Here is a 7406-nt window from a genome sequence, read left to right on the forward strand (position 1 = left end):
ATGTTGTCTTATTTTAATTTCTTATTTGTCTTTTATTTTTCTTTTCTTCATTATGTAAAGCACTTTGAGCTACTTTTTGTATGAAAATCCATCCATCCATCCATTTTCCAACCCGCTGAATCCGAACACAGGGTCACGGGGGTCTGCTGGAGCCAATCCCAGCCAACACAGGGCACAAGGCAGGAACCAATCCTGGGCAGGGTGCCAACCCACCGCAGGACATTGTATGAAAATGTGCTATATAAATAAATGTTGTTGTTGTTGTCTAGTGGTGTGATCACCCGTCCCACCAACCCCGGTTAACACGCCCTCCATCAGGAGCACAGAATGTCAGAGAGAGACAGAGAAAAACAAACAATTAAAAATTAATACGTGCGTTCGAGCTTTTAAGTATGTGAAGCACCATGCAGGAAGCATATCGCTTGACAAAAGAGCCACATTTAAGCCCAGCAAGGAAGAGAGCAATGTGAAGGTAATCTTTCAGTGTTTTTTTGAGGAGTGGCCGTATCTTCTAGGGGTGCGAACAGCCCCTGTGCTCACAATATATTTGAGGAGTTTTATTTAATACGTAATACATGCTCTGATTAGGTAGCTTCTCAGCCATCTGCCAATAGCGTCCCTTGTATGAAATCAACTGGGCAAACCAACTGAGGAAGCATGTACCAGAAATTAAAAGACCCATTGTCCGCAGAAATCCGCGAACCAGCAAAAAATCCGCGAAAGTCGAAGCGCAATATAGCGAGGGATTACTGTATATATTTGATGCCATTTATAACATTAATTGTACTACATTTTTTACTAAAGATACACGTTAATTTAATATATTTTAAAGGTGTTTTTTATAATTAGTCATTCCTAATTCTTGTGGTGTAATTATAAATATAAATCTTACCAGCCTTGTATTGTATGATACACACAGAAATTATAAACACACTCAAAACACGTTTTATTTCTTTTGCACGAAACTGTTGACTACTTTGTTAAAATGTTTCCGAGCAGTGCGATCTATCAGTAGAACCTCTCCATTAGGGTCTTTTGTTTTGTAAATGTGTCGATCAGTACAAGCAGCAAAAAGCCTGCTATCAGATCCACCCCACCCAACCCCACCGACGAGCTCAACACGGACAAAAATTTCTATCAGCTCAAGTCTTGTTTATTTGGGTGTGAGGTGCCTTGAGTTGTATAGAGTAAATAATATATTGTTATTTGGAACACATACATTTCATGTGTGTTCCGTGTCTACAATGATCTACGTAAAATGTAAGATGACAGGAAATGCGAGAAATGCAAGAAATGTTGAACACATACCTAAAACAAACTTTTTTCATGTTATAGTACTAATGATAAAATTTGGACATGAAGTGTATCATATGTGAAGACTAAAGTTCAAACATCAAATGAACACTTTCACAAAAAGTACACCTATATAACAAAACAAGTGATCTTTTTTTCAAGAATATAACCGAAGAAAAAGAAATCGGGTTATGGCACAACTACTGAAACAACCACTTGGGTGGTGCAGTGGTAAGAACTTCTGACTTATAATCAAGAGGTTATGGGTTAGATTCTGGCCGCTTCCCAAAAATGCCCATTTTCAGTAGTGAGCTGCTCTTATTGTTACTATTATAGAAAATAAACATTTGATTTGAGTCTGTAACAGCTGGTGTAAATTTATGGTACTTGTAAAGGTTAGCATTTTTTTTCAGTTTTATTCTCTCAGTTACGTTCATGCTCCCCCTGATCTGACACAGATATTTTCAAATAAAGGTATGCTATAACAGCGGTGAACTCAGATGAGTATGAGAGTTCTACATCAAAGGAAGAGAACAGAAGCCCTCCCCAAAAGAAACGTCTACTCACGCATAAGAACAACGCAGCTGCACCAGGCGTAAAGGTGAAAGATGGCACTATTTGGATGCAGCAGGAGGTCGGGTGTCATACTGCTAGTGGATATTATTGGTGAATCTGCCTCACATGTCCTTCAATGAAACAGCAGGACATGCCGAGTTCGCCAAGGTATCATGCAAAGATCTGTTTGCGATTATATTTTGTGATGGTCTTTATATATTATAATTATTATAATTATTTTCATATTATAATTATTATCTTATTATAAAATTTGCAACACGTGATTGTTAGTTACACCTGATTGGCTGGCTGTCAAAATGAATGATGAATTCGCTCAGACTAATATTTTTGAGTATGTCCATTTTCCCAAACAAAGTTTTTGATGTTTTAAGAATCTCCTGTCTGAAGCTGTAAACTGGTTTGGCCATTTCTAGTCCCACGGTATCTCATTCTGTTCGCAGGTTGTGAAGTAATTGGGTACAGCTTGAAGCCTCGGCATGTCTTCCTTTCCCAAGCTGCAAACCAATTTAGTCCTGGTGCCCATCTTTTCACAGGTTTTAAAATTATCAATAGAGCTTGAGGCATCTCCTGAATTTCTGGTGAATTCAAACAGATGTTACTGTGATTGATACTACAACAATTCAGGAAAACAAAATGCTTTGATGTTAAACTGCCCATGCAAGTGTCCTGTATTTAAGTTCATCTTGTTTTGTCATGAGCAAAATATAAAGAAAATATAGACATAAATTTGAAGATTTTGCACACCACAACACCACATCAAAGTGGATACATTTTGCATGTTTGAAGGCTTTTGTATCAATGCTTGGACCTCAGTGCCCTACAGGCCCATTGTAAACTGCAAGACAATTTAAAAAATGTATTAAAAATGCTTGACTTCAGAACACAATTTTATGTGGCAAATTTTTATATTCCATTATTTAAAAGTAATAACTCTTTTATATCGAGTCCCTATGTCTTTGGACTATGTGGTTGTTGGAAAGTCCTCAGGGTTGGATGAGCTACTTCTTATTTTTTTTGAAGCAATTATCTCTGTGCCTCTTTTATATGATTTTTCAGACCTTGTTTTCTTATGAACTCAGATGGAAAAATGGAAAACTTGAACCTATGTTCTAAGGCTTGCTGCTTACAAAAGATTAATTGGTTAATGATTCATCTGTTTTTTTGATTGTGGTTGACTTCTGATAGCTTCTGCAGACTCCTACACATTACTGATTTTTCTTCATCCCTAACAAGCCAAAGTCTTTCCTTCACAACAGAGAAGTTTCTGATTGCATGGATTGCCCTTTCTTAAGACAAATCATTTATAGACTGGGCTTAAGAATGTGGTGAGAATTAAGACTCAATACACTTTCTCCTCTACAGTTTTCCTGACCAATTTTAACATCTCTGACCCCTTACCAGATAAGCAAGTCATATCTGACCTGTCCCCCCTCATTTATTATTCTGCATTCACCATTTTAAAATCCACACCAATAATAGTTTTTAATTTCTATCATATAATACACTTTAATAAAAGGATAAGTGTCTGTGTGTCTGTTGGGTTGCTATGTCACTGTCATTACAATAGAGGCACATTACAAAAATTAAGACTGCTTTTACTAATCCTATATTAAATGGCATATTACAGAGACATATGCATTGCATGGTACACTGCAAACAATAACGCTAAGGTCTACGTTGATTATTTAGATTTCAACTTATTTTAGACGGTTAGTACAGCTAGTATCTTTATATGCAAGTGATGACATTTACTTAGGTAATGCCTCATCTACAATCCATGTTGTTTTAAAACTATTCAGGACAGTTTCATCTGGTTACAAAATTACAGTAGAGTCTTGCTTATCTAACTTTCGCTTATCCAACATTCTGTATTATCCGACGTCACACTGCAAAAAAAAAAAAAAAATGCATCAATCGGCAACAAGAACTGCAAGTTGCGAGCATGAGCGTAGTCTATTTTTTGTTGCTAAGTTCATTTTTTCAGTTAAATTTTTCTGTTGTTTTGTTGTAAAACATGATTACAGTGGATTATGTGGCTGGCCCTCTCTGGCATGCATGTCTATGTGCGTGTGCGTGCGTGCGTGCCTCTCTCTCGTGTGTGTGTGTGTGCGTGCGTGTGTGTGTTTGTGCGTCTCTCTCGTGTGTGTGCGTGCGTGCGTCTCTCTCGTGCGTGTGTGTGTGCGCATGCGTCTCTCTCGTGCACGCATGTGTGTGTGTACGTGCGTGCGTGTCTGTCTCGCATGTGTGCGTGTGTCTCTCTCACGTGTGTGTGTGCGTGTGTCTCTCTCTCTCGCACGTGTGTGTGTGCGTGCGTGCGTGTGTCTCTCTTTCTCTCGTGTGTGTGTGTGTGTGTGCGTGCGCGCGTATGTGTGTCTCTCTTTCTCTCGCGCGTGTGTGCATGTGTCTCTCGTGCGTGTGTCTCTCTCTCTCTCTCTCTCTTGCATGTACATGTGTCTGTCTGTGACTCTCTCTCCCACTTTCTCTCTAAAGCTGCACAGGGAATGCACAGGGAGAGACTGAACACGTGCGGAGGTAATCATCGGCATGCACAAACCGAAAAGGAAACTGGCTTGTTCCTATACCGAGTGTGGTTGTGCACAGAGGCAAAATTTTGCCGAACTTTTTTGGTCATAACCCGATTTGTACGTGTTAAGAGATATTCATGAACTGAGGTCCCACTATATTAGGCTCATAATGTGTAAAATTATAACATAGTTTGACGTTTAATAGGCTTTTTCTTAACACCTCCCATTATCCGACATTTTCGCTTATCCGACGTTCTGCCGGCCCGTTTATGTCGGATAAGCGAGACTCTACTGTAATTAGTCTAAACCTTCTTTTTTACTGATCTTTGTCACCAAGTCTGTCTAATTGTTTTAGGCACTTTGCAGCTGATATCTGTAACTCAATTACAGATATATCTTTTAACCACTACCATTGCATCTTCTCTGATAAAAGAAATATATTAATATATTGTCTAAATTTTCAGTTTTCAGTCTCATCTTGCCATTATCAGATGAACAATGTACCACATTGTAATTTTTGACTCTGTCGACTCAGTTGTGTAAATCATTGCTTGTTATTACACAATGACATATCACTCCTTCAGTGCTACTCTTTTGTCCGGTGGTGAGATACAATGACAGTTTATGTTTGCTCCTTTTAATTTGTTAGTATTTATTGTTTTTTTTAATCTTATCTACTCCATATATATAAAATCCTAAGCCTAAAAGTGCAACGATTTTGTGCAACAATTTTATGTGTCGTTTTTATGTCACTTTTTTGTCACGCTTTAAATCTGGCTTATTTTAAAACCTACATATATATGTTTGGTATCATTCTTTTCAGAATTTATCAAACTTTAATGTGATGTTGTTAGATTTTCAGATTCTTATTCCGTTTTTAAATTATAAACTAAAAAATATCAAGAACTCATGTCCCGCGAGACGAGACTTTGTGCCAAGAGATTTAACCACGCCCGGGGCCGGAAATAAAAGTCAAAGAGTAGGACAGCTGCTGTACCGGCTTTTAAATGTTCAAAGTGCAGTGCGAGATGCAGATCATGGGCACGGCAGCAGCTGATCGAGCAAAGAGGAGGTAAAAAAAAACCAAACTATTTGTTTCCAATTGTTTCACCATGTAAGAGGGGGTTTCAGAGGAGCAACCACGTCTCCTTGGGGTGCATTCAGCCCCCCTCTTCACAATGCAAGCGGCAGAGACGCGTGGTAGCTGGTGTGTAGCGCAGGCGGGGGGTTGGCGAGCAAAGTGAATAGGGGGCAAACCCCATAGTATATTTATATTATAAGGGCAACATGCACTTCTTGGCGCAGAGGTACCTTGATATTTTTGTGAAAATATTTACTGTTACTTTTTTTGTTTTCTTTCCCATTTACTTTTTTAAAACACACTAACTTATTGAAGATGATTAACACTAGAAACCTGCCAAGAAATTAAAGCAAGTGGTTTAGTATTGAATTCTGAGATTACATGAGATTGAACATTTTTTGCAAAACAGCATATTCATTTTGTTTCATGAATGAAGCAAGCTAAACATTGAGCTATTTTAAAAGGAGCCCAGCGGCGTGGTTCATCTTGTTGTTTGTTGTCTATCTCTGGAACAACATCAGGGAACCGATTTCTGTTCAAAAGTCATCTCCAAGCGATGTTATTAATGTTACTGAATGCTGATGCCAACATGTGAATTGCTGGCTCAGCCCTTCTTCATTAATCATTAAAAATAAGTCACAATTACAATCACTCATGGTCTTTCAGTATGTGTGATAAAAATAGTTAAAAATGAATGCAAAAATTGTTAAGAAGCGCCAATAAGCACCAGCTCATTATATTATAGAATTGATTAAATGTCTACCAGAAACAGTTAATCTCACTACTGTAATAATATTTACTTCCTCAAATACTTTGTCCCTAGTTATTTATTACCATATTCTTAGCAATAGCAACTTGACATGAGCTATAAAAAATGATAATTGGTTTATAGTGCTCCAATCTGTTATATGATGATTTGGCTTAATCGCATAATCTGCCTTTTATTTTCTCAGTATTTTTTACCATGTGTGCACACAACACATGCCAGAAAGTACAAAGTAACAACACAGAATTCAATTGGAGAAAAGTTTGTGCAATTTAGGGAAAAATCTTATTTGAGTGCATATCTGTCTATAAACTACAGTGTGGTTCAGTATATTGTGCCAGTACTGCCTAAAAAATTATGAATTGAGTACACATGACATAAGGAAATTATATGATTTGAGTGTGCTTGTTCCACTGCTGCTGCTGAACGTTGTGAATCCCAACAAATGTGTACTCAAATTAGAAACTAGAGATTTGCCACTAAATCAGACACTTGATATGCTTTTGTACAAAGAATTATTTGTCACATGCCATAAAATAGTATAAACGTTGAAGAAACAGAACTGCAGAGTGTGCAGCCTGAAATTTTATGAATTGTAAGTGCAGTTGTGAAAAAGGTCAAAACTCCTTCCATGATGGCCGTAGTGAAGAAAAATAGAACCAAGAATCTGTGGCAAAATGTATTACTTACAGTTTACTTTTGTTGTCACCAGAAATGGAGGAGGCATTTTGTCTTGAAGTAAAACCTTTGCTGCTTTGAAGTGGGCATGTTCAGTAACTTTTAAGGATTTTTGTTTTATGTTTGGACATTTATTCTTTGGCTGTATCCTTTGCCAGGTAATTTTTATTTTCAAACTTTTTTACTGGCATCTTGTAGAGGTGACTAAGGCCATGTATGTGAGTGCAGTTGCAGTATTCTTGAGTGTAAGGTTTTTTAGGTTTAGAAAGATATATATATGAGAGAGAGAGAGAGAAAAGAGAGCCATAATCAATGGATTTAGTTGCTCTAATTTGTGACACACAGCTAGTCCTCACTTTCAAACCACTAAGGTTCTTTCATTTTATCATCCCATTAAAAAATCAATTCTTCTTTTTAGCATTAAGAATATTCACAGTATATTTTATGTTATGTTTATCAGGAAGAAATTTTTTCATTTGAACTATAT

This window comes from Erpetoichthys calabaricus, chromosome 5 (assembly GCF_900747795.2).
Source record: "Erpetoichthys calabaricus chromosome 5, fErpCal1.3, whole genome shotgun sequence".
NCBI classification, from domain to species: domain Eukaryota; kingdom Metazoa; phylum Chordata; class Cladistia; order Polypteriformes; family Polypteridae; genus Erpetoichthys; species Erpetoichthys calabaricus.